A 13644-nucleotide genomic window follows, 5' to 3' on the forward strand; every position below is an offset into this window, starting at 1 on the left:
GGCCCAAATATTAAACATTTTGTTGATGGCAAGAATTCAATATAATAATTTTAGCTGAACAGTCTTGAATCTTGCTTCGTTTTATTTACTGCTCAAAAAAAAAAAGGGAACACTTGCATAACACAATGTAACTCCAAGTCAATCACACTTCTGTGAAATCAAACTGTCCACTTAGGAAGCAACACTGATTGACAATAAATTTCACATGCTGTTGTGCAAATGGAATAGACAACAGGTGGAAATTATAGGCAATTAGAAAGACACCCCCAATAAAGGAGTGGTTCTGCAGGTGGTGACCAAAGACCACTTCTCAGTTCCTATGCTTCCTGGCTGATGTTTTGGTCACTTTTGAATGCTGGTGGTGCTTTCACTCTAGTGGTAGCATGAGACGGAGTCTACAACCCACACAAGTGGCTCAAGTAGTGCAGCTCATCCAGGATGGGACATCAATGGGAGCTGTGGCAAGAAGGTTTGCTGTGTCTGTCTGCGTAGTGTCCAGAGCATGGAGGCGCTACGTGGAGGAGGCCGTAGGAGGGCAACAACCCAGCAGCAGGACCGCTACCTCCGCCTTTGTGCAAAGAGGAGCAGGAGGAGCACTGCCAGAGCCCTGCAAAATGACCTCCAGCAGGCCACAAATGTGCATGTGTCTGCTCAAACGGTCAGAAACAGACTCCATGAGGGCCCAACGTCCACAGGTGGGGGTTGTGCTTACAGCAGGACGTTTGGCATTTGCCAGAGAACACCAAGATGGGCAAATTCGCCACTGGCGCCCTGTGCTCTTCACAGATTAAAGCAGGTTTACACGGAGCACATGTGACAGACGTGACAGTCTGGAGACGCCGTGGAGAACGTTCTGCTGCCTGCAACATCCTCCAGCATGACCGGTTTGGCGGTGAGTCAGTCATGGTGTGTGATGGCATTTCTTTGGGGGGCCGCACAGCCCTCCTTGTACTCGCCAGAGGTAGCCTGACTGCCATTAGGTACCGAGATGAGATCCTCAGACCCCTTGTGAGACCATATGCTGGTGCGGTTGGCCCTGGGTTCCTCCTAATGCAAGACAATGCTAGACCTCATGTGGCTGGAGTGTGTCAGCAGTTCCTGCAAGAGGAAGGCATTGATGCTATGGACTGGCCCGCCCGTTCCCCAGACCTGAATCCAATTGAGCACATCTGGGACATCATGTCTCGCTCCATCCACCAACAGACTGTCCAGGAGTTGGCGGATGCTTTAGTCCAGGTCTGGGAGGAGATCCCTCAGGAGACCATCCGCCACCTCATCAGGAGCATGCCCAGGCATGGTAGGGAGGTCATACAGGCACGTGGAGGCCACACACACTATTGAGCCTCATTTTGACTTGTTTTAAGGACATTACATCAAAGTTGGATCAGCCTGTAGTGTGGTTTTCCACTTTAATTTTGAGTGTGACTCCAAATCCAGACCTCCATGGGTTGATAAATTTGATTTCCATTGATAATTTTTGCGTGATTTTGTTGTCAGCACATTCAACTATGCAAATAAAGTATTTAATAAAAATATTTCATTCATTCAGATCTAGGATGTGTTATTTTAGTGTTCCCTTTATTTTTTTGAGCAGTGTATATCAACTCATACACCCTGTACCATTTGTTGGTATGTGTGAAAAGGTTTATGTGCCATGAACATGTTTTCATCTGATTGTAAAACAAAACACTTCAAAAATTAGGTTCCCTTCACACAAATTTATCCAGCATCCGAACAGTGCATTGTGCAACCGCCAACTTTCCCCCTGCTGGCTTGAGCAGGGGGACCTTGCGTGCACTGCAGGATTTTAATCCATGACGGCGTAGTGTGTTACTAATGGTTTTCTTTGAGACTGTGGTCCCAGCTCTCTTCAGGTCATTGACCAGGTCCTGCCGTGTAGTTCTGGGCTGATCCCTCACCTTCCTCATGATCATTGATGCCCCACGAGGGGAGATCTTGCATGAAGCCCCAGACCGAGTGTGATTGACCGTCATCTTGAACTTCTTCCATTTTCTAATAATTGTGCCAACAGTTGTCTTCTCACCAAGCTGCTTGCCTATTGTCCTGTAGCCCATCCCAGCCTTGTGCAGGTCTACAATTGTATCCCTGATGTCCTTACACAGCTCTCTGGTCTTGGCCATTGTGGAGAGGTTGGAGTCTGTTTGAGTGTGTAGACAGGTGTCTTTTATACAGGTAACGAGTTCAAACAGGTTCAGTTAATACAGGTAATGAGTGGAGAACAGGAGGGCTTCTTAAAGAAAAACTAACAGGTCTGTGAGAGCCAGAATTCTTACTGGCTGGTAGGTGATCAAATACTTATGTCATGCAATAAAATGAATTACTTAAAAATCATACAATGTGATTTTCTGGATTTTTGTTTTAGATTCCGTCTCTCACAGTTGAAGTGTACCTATGATAAAAATGACAGACCTCTACATGCTTTGTAAGTAGGAAAACCTGCAAAATCGGCAGTGTATCAAATACTTGTTCTCCCCACTGTAGGTATGAGATAAGTAATGTAGGGTATGTAAACAATATATAAAGTGTCATTGTTTAAAGTGGCTAGTGATACATTTATTACATCCAATTTTTTAATATTAAAGTGGCTAGAGATTTGAGTCAGTATGTTGGCAGCAACCACTCAACGTTAGTGATGGCTGTTTAACAGTCTGATGGCCTTGAGATAGAAGCTGTTTTTCAGTCTCTCGGTCCCAGCTTTGATGCACCTGTACTGACCTCGCCTTCTGGATGATAGTGGGGTGAACAGGCAGTGGGTCGGGTGGTTGTTGTTCTTGATGATCTTTTTGGCCTTCCTGTGACATCGGGTGGTGTAGGTGACCTGGAGGGCAGGTAGTTTGCCCCCAGTGATGCGTTGTGCAAACCTAACTACCCTCTGGAGATCCTTACGGTTGTGGGCGGAGCAGTTGCCGTACCAGGCGGTGATACAGACCAACAGGATGCTCTCGGTTGTGCATCTGTAAAAGTTTGTGAGTGTTTTTGGTAACAAGCCGAATTTCTTCAGCCTCCTGAGGTTGAAGAGGCTCTGCTGCGCCTTCTTCACCACGCTGTCTGTGTGGGTGGACCATTTCAGTTTGTCCATGATGTGTACGCCGAGGAACTTCAAACTTTCCACCTTCTCCACTGCTGTCCCGTCGATGTGGATAGGGGGCTGGCTGCTCCCTCTGCTGTTTCCTGAAGTCCACGATCATCTCCTTTGTTTTGTTAACATTGAGTGTGAGGTTATTTTCCTGACACCACACTCCGAGAACCCGCACCTCCCTCGTTGTTGTTGGTAATCAAGCCTACCACTGTAGTGCCTATTGGGGTGTTAAGCAAATTGGAGTGGGTCTAGGGTATCAGGTAGGGTGGAGGTGATATGACCCTTGACTAGTCTCTCAAAGCACTTCATGATGACAGAAGTGAGTGCTATGGGGCGATAGTCATTTTGCTCAGATACCTTAGCTTTCTTGGGAACAGGAACAATGGTGGCCCTCATGTGGGAACAGCAGACTGGGATAAGGATTGATTGAATATGTCCGTAAACACACCAGCCAGCTGGTCTGCGCTCTGAGGACGCGGCTAGGGATGCCATCTGGGCCGGCAGCCTTGCGAGGGTTAACACGTTTAAATGTTTTACTCACGTTGGCTGCAGTGAAAGAGAGCCCGCAGGAGGGCCGTGTTGGTGGCACTGTATTGTCCTCAAACCGAGCAAAGATGTTGTTTAGTTTGTCTGGGAGCAAGACATCGGGATCCGCGACGGGGCTGGTTTTCTTCTTGTAGTCCGTGATTGACTGTAGACTCTGCCACATACTTCTCGTGTCTAAGCAGTTGGATTGCGACTGTACTTTGTCTCTATACTGACGCTTAGCTTGTTTGATTGCCTGCGGAAGGAATGGTAGCATTGCCTTTCCCCAAATCCGAGGTCCTGAGTGCTCTGGAGCAGGGTTTCATCAAGGATCTCTCTGTACTTTGATCCATTCCACAAGCTTCCCACAATAAGTTGGGTGAATTTTGGCCCATTCCTCCTGACATTTTTACAATTCCTCCTGAGTCAGGTTTTTAGGCCTCCTTGCTCGCACATGCTTTTTCAGTTCTGCCCACACATTTTCTATTGGATTGAGGTCAGGGCTTTGTGATGGCCACTCCAATACCTTGACTTTGTTGTCCTTAAGCCATTTTGACACAACTTTGGAAGTATGCTTGGAGTCATTGTCCATTTTGGAATACCCATTTGCGACCAAACTTTAACTTCCTGACTGATGACTTGAGATGTTGCTTCAATATATACACATAATTTCCCTCCCTCATGATGCCCTCTATTTTGTGAGGAGCACTAGTCCCTCCTGCAGCAAATCACCCCCACAACATGATCCTGCCACCCCCGTGCTTCACGGTTGGGATGGTGTTCTTCGGCTTGCAAGCCTCCCCCTTTTTCCTCCAAACATAACGATGGTCATTATGGCCAAACAGTTCTATTTTTGTTTCATCAGACCAGAGGACATTTCTCCAAAATGTACGATCTTTGTCCCCATGTGCAGTTGCAAACCGTAGTCTGGCTTTTTCTATGGCGGTTTTGGAGTAGTGGCTTGTTCCTTGCTAATCGGACATTCAGGTGATGTCGATATAGGACTCGTTTAACTGTGGATATAGATATTTTGTACCTGTTTCTTCCAGCATCTTCACAAGGTCCTTTGCTGTTGTTCTGGGATTGATTTGTACTTTTCGTACCAAAATACATTCATCTCTAGGAGACAAAACGCGTCTCCTTCCTGAGCGGTATGACGGCTGCATGGTCCCATGGTGTTTATACTTGCGTACTATTGTTTGTACAGATGAACGTGGTACCTTCAGGCGTTTGGAAATTGCTCTTAAGAATGAACCAGAGTTCTTGGCTGATTTCTTTACATTTTCTGGTGATATCAAGCAAAGAGGCACTGAGTTTGAAGGTAGGCCTTGAAATACATTCACAGGTACAACTCCAATTGACTCAAATTATGTTAATTAGCCTATCAGAAGCTTCTAAAGCCATGACATCATTTTCTGAAATGTTCCAAGCTGTTTAAAGCACAGTCAACTTAGTGTATGTAAACTTCTGACCCACTGGAATTGTGATACAGTGAATTATAAGTGAAATAATATGTCTGTAAACAATTGATGGAAAAATTACTTGTGTCATGAACAAAGTAGATGTCCTAACCGACTTGCCAAAACTATAGTTTGTTAACAAGAAATTTGTGGAGTGGTTGAAAAATTAGTTTTAATGACTCCAACCTAAGTGTATGTAAACTTCTGACTTTAACTGTATAGACACACTACCGTTCAAAAGTTTAGGGTCACTTAGAAATGTCCTTGTTTTTGAAAGAAAAGCAATTTTTTTGTCCATTAAAACCACATCAAATTGATCAGAAATACAGTGTAGACGTTGTTCATGTTGTTAATGACTATTGTAGCTGGAAACGGCTGATTATTAATTGAATATCTACATAGGCGTACAGAGGCCCATTATCAGCAACCGTCACTGCTGTGTTCCAATGGCACGTTGTGTTAGCTAATCAAATGCAAATAGTCTGGGTCACCATTTGATTACCTGTTCAGGAGTCTTATGGCTTGGGGGTAAAAACTGTTGAGAAGCCTTTTTGTCCGAGACTTGGCACTCCAGTACCATTTGCCATGCGGTAGTAGAGAGAAGAGTCTATGAATGGGGTGGCTGGGGTCTTTGACAATTTTTAGGGCCTTCCTCTGACACCTTGAAAATAAAATACAGCCGCACACTCTAGGAGGTCAGATGCAAAAATGTAATATCCAACGTTTCGACAGCCAAGCTGTCTTCATCAGGGTATGACACCGCCTGGTGTAGAGGTCCTGGATGGCTGGCAGCTTAGCCCCAGTGATGTACTGGGCCGTACGCACTAACCTCTGTAGTGCCTTGCGGTTACAATTGCCGTACCAGGCAGTGATGCAACTCGATGTTGCAGCTGTAGAACCTTTTGAGGATCTGAGGACCCATGCCAAATCTTTTTAGTTTCCTGAGGGGGAATAGGCTTTGTCGTGCCCTCTTCACGACTGTCTTGGTGTGTTTGGACCATTCTAGTTTGTTGGTGATGTGGACACCAAGGAATTTGAAGCTCTCAACCTGCTCCACTATAGCCCTGTCGATGAGAATGGGGGCGTACTCGGTCCTCCTTTCCCTGTAGTCCACAATCATCTCCTTAGTCTTGGTTACGTTGAGTGATATGTTGTTATTCTGGCACCACCCGGCCAGGTCTCTGACCTGCTCCCTATAGGCTGTCTCGTCGTTGTCGGTGATCAGACCTACCACTGTTGTATTGTCTGCAAACTTAATGATGGTGTTGGAGTCGTGTCTGGCCATGCAGTCGTGGGTGATCAGGGAGTACAGGAGGGGCCTGAGCACGCACCCCTGGGGGGGGCTCCAGTGTTCAGGATCAGTGTGGCAGATGTGTTGCTACCTACCTTCACCACCTGGGGGCGGCCCGTCAGAAATTCCAGGATCCAGTTGCAGAGGGAGGTGTTTAGTCCCAGGATCATTAGCTTAGCGATTAGCTTTGAGGGTACTATGGTGTTGAATGCTGATCTGTAGTCAATGAATAGCATTCTCACATAGGTGTTCCTTTTGTCCAGGTGGGAAAGGGTAGTGTGGAGTGCAATAGAGATTGCATCATCTATGGATCTGTTTGGGCGGTATGCAAATTGGAGTGGGTCCAGGGTTTCTGGGACAATGGTGTTGATGTGAGCCATTACCAGCCTTTCAAAGCACTTCATGGCTACGGACATGAGTGCTACGGGTCTGAAGTCATTTAGGCAGGTTGCCTTTGTGTTCTTGGGCACAGGGACTATGGTGGTCTGCTTGAAACATGTTGGTATTACAGACTCAATCAGGGACATGTTGAAAATGTCAGTGAAGACACCTGCCAGTTGGTCAGCACATGCCCGGAGCACAAGTCCTGGGAATCCAACTGGCCCTGCAGCCTTGTATATGTTGACCTGTTTAAAGGTCTTACTAACGTCGGCTACGGAGAGCGTGATCACACAGTCGTCCAGAAAAGCTGATGTTCATGCATGCCTCAGTGTGCTTGCCTCGAAGGGAGCATTGAAGTGATTTAGCTTGTCTGGTAGTCTCGTGTCACCATGCAGTCTGTAATTGTTTGCAAGCCCTGCCACATAAGACGAGCGTCGGAGCCGGAGTAGTATGATTCAATCTTAGCCCTGTATTGAGGCTTTGCCTGTTTGATGGTTCGTCGCAGGGCATAGCAGGATTTCTTGTAAGCTTCCTGGTTAGAGTCCCGCACCTTGAAAGCGGCAGCTCTGCCCATTAGCTCAGTGTGAATGTTGCCTGTAATCTATGGCTTCTGGTTGGGGTATGTACGTACAGTCACTGTGGGGACGATGTCCTTGATGCACTTATTGATAAAGCCAGTGACTGATGTGGTGTACTCCTAAATGCCATCGGAAGAATCCCGGAACATATTCCAGTCTGTGCTAGCAAAACAGTCCTGTAGTTTAGCATCTGCTTCATTTGACCACTTTTTTATAGACTGAGTCACTGGTGCTTCCTGCTTTAATATTTGCTTGTAAGCAGGAATCAGGAGGATAGAGTTGTGGTTGGATTTACCAAATGGAGGGCGAGGGAGAGCTTTGTACGCGCCTCTGTGTATGGAGTACAGGTGATCTAGAATTTTTTTTCCCTCTGATTGGAAAAATCTAGAGACATCCTCAGATTTTGTGCACCAGCTGTTGTTTACAAATATGCACAGTCCGCCCCACCTCGTCTATCCTGCCGGTGCAGCGTGTATCCCGCTAGCTGAATATCCATGTCGTCATTCAGCCACGATTCCGTGAAGCATAGGATATTATAGTTTTTGATGTCTCGTTGGTAGGATATTCGTGATCGTACCTCGTCTAATTTATTATCCAATGATTGCACGTTGGAGAGTAATATTGACGGTAACAACAGCTTTCCCTCTCGCCTTCTGCCGGGCCTCACGAGGCATCCCGCTCTGTGTCCCCTGTACCTGCGTTTCTTCCTCTTGCAAATAACGGGGATGTTGGCCCTGTCGGATGTTTGGAGAATGTCCTGTGCGTCTTGCTTGTTGAAGAAAAAATCTCAGTCTAATCCGAGGTGAGTGATCGCTGTCCTGATATCTAGTAGCTCTTTTTTGCCGTAAGATACGTTTGCAGAAACATTATGTACAAAATAAGTTACAAATAACGCAAAAAAACCCCACATAATAGCATAATTGGTTGGGCGCCCGTAAAACTGCTGCCATTTCTTCCGGTGCCATTTTACCTCGTGTGGGTGTGGGTTCGATTAAAGGCTCAAAATGGCTAGAAACAAAGAACTTTCTTCTGAAACTCGTTAGTCTATTCTTGTTCTGAGAAATGAAGGCTATTCCATGTGAGAAATTTCCAAGAAACTGAAGAAGTCATACAACACTGTGTACTACTGCCTTCACAGAACAGCGCAAACTGGCTGTCATGTATTGTCATGTTGTGTCTTGTTTCTGTCCTTTCCTTTCACCCTGTCTCCCTCTGCTGGTCGTACTAGGTTACCGTTTCTGTCCCTCTTTCCCCCAGCTGTTCCTTGTCTTCTCTGACTACCTCATTCACCCCTTTTCCCACCTGTTCCCTTTTTCCCTCTGATTAGGTCCCTATATCTCTCTCTGTTTCTGCTCCTGTCTTTGTCGGATTCTTGTTTGTGTGTCTCATGCCTGAACCAGACTATCATCGTGTTTGCTGCAACCTTGTCCTGTCCTGTCGGAATCTACCTGTCCATCTGAGCCCACGTGTGTTCATCATTAAAGAAACTCTGTTTGTTAATTCGCTTTTGGGTCCTCATTCACGCACCTGACAGAAGAATCCGACCAAGAATGGACCCAGCGACTTCGGATCCTCTCCACTCAGCCGTCGAGATCCAGGGAGCGATGCTAGGCAGACACGAGCAGGAATTGTCTGCTGCTCGACATGCCGTTGAGACCCTGGCCACCCAAGTCTCCAACCTCACAGAACAGGTTCACCATCTCCGCCTCGATCCACCGGCCACTTCCAGGGCTTTCGAATCTCCGGAGCCCAGAATCAATAACCCGCCGTGTTACTCTGGGGAGCCCACTGAATGCCGCTCGTTCCTCACCCAGTGTGATATTGTGTTTTCTCTCCAGCCCAACACTTACGCCAGGAGCACTGCTCGTGTCGCCTACGTCATATCTCTCCTTACTGGACGGGCTCGTGAGTGGGGCACGGCAATCTGGGAGGCAAGGGCTGAGTGTACTAACCAGTATCAGGACTTTAAGGAGGAGATGATACGGGTTTTTGATCGATCTGTTTTTGGGGAGGAGGCTTCCAGGGCCCTGTCTTCCCTATGTCAAGGTAATCGATCCATAACAGACTACTCTATTGAGTTTCGCACTCTTGCTGCCTCCAGTGGCTGGAACGAGCCGGCTTTGCTCGCTCGTTTTCTGGAGGGTCTCCGCGCAGAGGTAAAGGATGAGATTCTCTCCCGGGAGGTTCCTTCCAGCGTGGATTCCTTGATTGAACTCGCTATTCGCATTGAGCGACGGGTTGATCTTCGTCACCGAGCTCGTGGAAAGGAGCTCGCGTTCTCCGTTGCCCCCCTCTCCGCATCACTACCATCTTCCTCTGCCGGCTCGGGAGCTGAGCCTATGCAGCTGGGAGGTATCCGCATCTCGACTAAGGAGAGGGAACGGAGAATCACCAACCGCCTCTGTCTCTATTGCGGTTCTGCTGGTCATTTTGTCACTTCATGTCCAGTAAAAGCCAGAGCTCATCAGTAAGCGGAGGGCTACTGGTGAGCGCTACTACTCCTGTCTCTCCTTCAAGATCCTGCACTACCTTGTCGGTCCATCTACGCTGGACCGGTTCGTCAGCTTCCTGCAGTGCCTTAATAGACTCTGGGGCGGAGGGCTGTTTTATGGACGAGACCTGGGCTCGGGAACATGACATTCCTCTCAGACAGTTAAGGGAGTCCACGGCCTTGTTCGCCCTGGATGGTAGTCCTCTCCCCAGGATTCAGCGTGAGACGCTACCTTTAACCCTCACTGTTTCTGGTAATCATAGCGAAACCATTTCTTTTTTAATTTTTCGTTCACCTTTTACACCTGTTGTTTTGGGCCATCCCTGGCTAGTTTGTCATAATCCTTCCATTAATTGGTCTAGTAATTCTATCCTCTCCTGGAACATCTCTTGTCATGTGAAATGTTTAATGTCTGCTATCCCTCCTGTTTCCTCTGTCTCTTCTTCACAGGAGGAGCCTGGTGATTTGACAGGGGTGCCGGAGGAATATCACGATCTGCGCACGGTGTTCAGTCGGTCCAGGGCCACCTCTCTTCCTCCACACCGGTCGTATGATTGTAGTATTGATCTCCTTCCGGGAACCACTCCCCCCCGGGGTAGACTATACTCTCTGTCGGCTCCCGAACGTAAGGCTCTCGAAGATTATTTGTCTGTAGCTCTTGACGCCGGTACCATAGTCCCCTCCTCCTCTCCCGCCGGAGCGGGGTTTTTTTTTGTCAAGAAGAAGGACGGGTCTCTGCGCCCCTGCATAGATTATCGAGGGCTGAATGACATAACAGTGAAGAATCGTTATCCACTTCCTCTTATGTCTTCAGCCTTCGAGATCCTGCAGGGAGCCAGGTTTTTCACTAAGTTGGACCTTCGTAACGCTTACCATCTCGTGCGCATCAGGGAGGGGGACGAGTGGAAGACGGCGTTTAACACTCCGTTAGGGCACTTTGAATACCGGGTTCTTCCTTTCGGCCTCGCTAACGCTCCAGCTGTCTTTCAGGCATTAGTCAATGATGTCCTGAGAGACATGCTGAACATCTTTGTTTTCGTTTACCTTGACGATATCCTGATTTTTTCACCGTCACTCCAGATTCATGTTCAGCACGTTCGACGTGTCCTCCAGCGCCTTTTAGAGAATTGTCTTTTTGTGAAGGCTGAGAAGTGCACTTTTCATGCCTCCTCCGTCACATTTCTCGGTTCTGTTATTTCCGCTGAAGGCATTAAGATGGATCCCGCTAAGGTCCAAGCTGTCATTGATTGGCCCGTCCCTAAGTCACGCGTCGAGCTGCAGCGCTTTCTCGGCTTCGCGAACTTCTATCGTCGTTTCATCCGTAATTTCGGTCAGGTGGCAGCTCCTCTCACAGCCCTTACTTCTGTCAAGACGTGCTTTAAGTGGTCCGTTTCCGCCCAGGGAGCTTTTGATCTCCTCAAGAATCGTTTTACATCCGCTCCTATCCTTGTTACACCTGACGTCTCTAGACAGTTCGTTGTCGAGGTTGACGCGTCAGAGGTGGGCGTGGGAGCCATTCTTTCTCAGCGCTCCCTCTCTGACGACAAGGTCCACCCATGCGCGTATTTTTCTCATCGCCTGTCGCCGTCGGAACGTAACTATGATGTGGGTAACCGCGAACTGCTCGCCATCCGGTTAGCCCTAGGCGAATGGCGACAGTGGTTGGAGGGGGCGACCGTTCCTTTTGTCGTTTGGACTGACCATAGGAACCTTGAGTACATCCGTTCTGCCAAACGACTTAATGCGCGTCAGGCGCGTTGGGCGCTGTTTTTCGCTCGTTTCGAGTTCGTGATTTCTTATCGTCCGGGCTCTAAGAACACCAAGCCTGATGCTTTGTCTCGTCTCTTCAGTTCTTCAGTAGCCTCCACTGACCCCGAGGGGATTCTCCCTGAGGGGCGTGTTGTCGGGTTGACTGTCTGGGGAATTGAGAGGCAGGTAAAGCAAGCGCTCACTCACACTCCGTCGCCGCGCGCTTGTCCTAGGAACCTTCTTTTCGTTCCCGTTCCTACTCGTCTGGCCGTTCTTCAGTGGGCTCACTCTGCCAAGTTAGCCGGCCACCCTGGCGTTCGGGGTACGCTTGCTTCCATTCGCCAGCGTTTTTGGTGGCCCACCCGGGAGCATGACACGCGTCGTTTCGTGGCTGCTTGTTCGGTCTGCGCGCAGACTAAGTCCGGTAACTCTCCTCCTGCCGGCCGTCTCAGGCCGCTTCCTATTCCCTCTCGACCGTGGTCTCACATCGCCTTAGATTTTGTCACCGGACTGCCTTCGTCAGCGGGGAAGACTGTTATTCTTACGGTTGTCGGTAGGTTCTCTAAGGCGGCTCATTTCATTCCCCTTGCTAAGCTTCCTTCTGCTAAAGAGACGGCACAAATCATCATCGAGAATGTTTTCAGAATTCATGGCCTTCCGTCAGACGTCGTTTCGGACAGAGGTCCGCAATTCACGTCTCAATTTTGGAGGGAGTTTTGCCGTTTGATTGGGGCTTCCGTCAGTCTCTCTTCCGGCTTTCACCCCCAGTCTAACGGTCAAGCAGAACGGGCCAATCAGACTATTGGTCGCATCTTACGCAGTCTTTCTTTTCGCAACCCTGCGTCTTGGTCAGAACAGCTCCCCTGGGCAGAATACGCCCACAACTCGCTTCCTTCGTCTGCGACCGGGCTATCTCCTTTTCAGAGTAGCCTCGGGTACCAGCCTCCGCTGTTCTCATCTCAGTTTGAGAAACAGACACCTCACAATTCCTCAACTGGCAACTTCATTAAATAGTACCCGCAAAACACCAGTCTCAACGTCAGCAGTGAAGAGGCGCATTCGAACCCCCCCCCCCCCCCCCGTTTATTAGCTATGCATAGTCACTTTACCTACATGTTCATATTACATTAATTACCTCGACTAACCTGTGCACCCACACATCAACTCTGTACCGACACCCCCTGTATATAGCCTCGTAACAGTTATGTTACTGTTGCTCTGTTATTTCTTTTTTACTTCAGTTTATTTTTGTAAATACTTTCTTAACACATATTTTTCTTTAAACCACATTGTTGGTTAAAGGCTTGTAACTAAGCATTTCACTGTAAGGTCTACACCTGTTGTATTCGGCGCATGTGGCAACTACAATTTGAATTGATTTGATATACATACAATATATTGTGTATGATAGCTGTTAGATATTGGGCTTTGTGGGATGTGCTTTTGCATGTTATTGCTGTAAGATGGAGTTAGCTAGCATGCTCTTATTGTAATGGTCACATTAACTCCCTGCTCATTCAGTTATTTCGTGATCGTATGAAGTACGATCACATCTGTTACGCTGGTGCCGAGACCAGTCTTCGCTGGACATCTGTTACACCCACTCCCAAGTGGGCTGGGACCCAGCAGAATCTCACTAATACTCCATAATACTAATTCTCCATAATAACATTAATGCCTCCAATAGTTGGTCACTCCTATTAGATTCTATTCAATACAGACAGGGATTCTGAGCATCCTACTATTCTGACAGGTTGAGCGTCCTCCACTCACTGGAGGGCAGCTACTATTGTCAACAGTTGAACTGAGTATACAGACAGTTAATCTGTTTGTCTTTAACATAGGCCTATCTATCTCCACATCAAGTTCAGGGATGTAAACGCTCGCTCCTGTACGTCAACTATCTGGGTGCTTGGAGCCATCTGTAAAAATCGGTAAAAAAAAAACGATCAACGCTTCTACAGTCGTGGCCAAAAGTTTTGATAATGACACAAATATTAATTTCCACAAAGTCTACTACCTCAGTTTGCATGATGACAATTTGCATATACTCCAGAATGTTATGAAAA

The sequence above is a fragment of the Oncorhynchus mykiss genome, chromosome 6, assembly GCF_057628025.1.
Source record: "Oncorhynchus mykiss isolate SJ-2025 chromosome 6, ASM5762802v1, whole genome shotgun sequence".
Taxonomy (NCBI): Eukaryota; Metazoa; Chordata; class Actinopteri; order Salmoniformes; family Salmonidae; genus Oncorhynchus; species Oncorhynchus mykiss.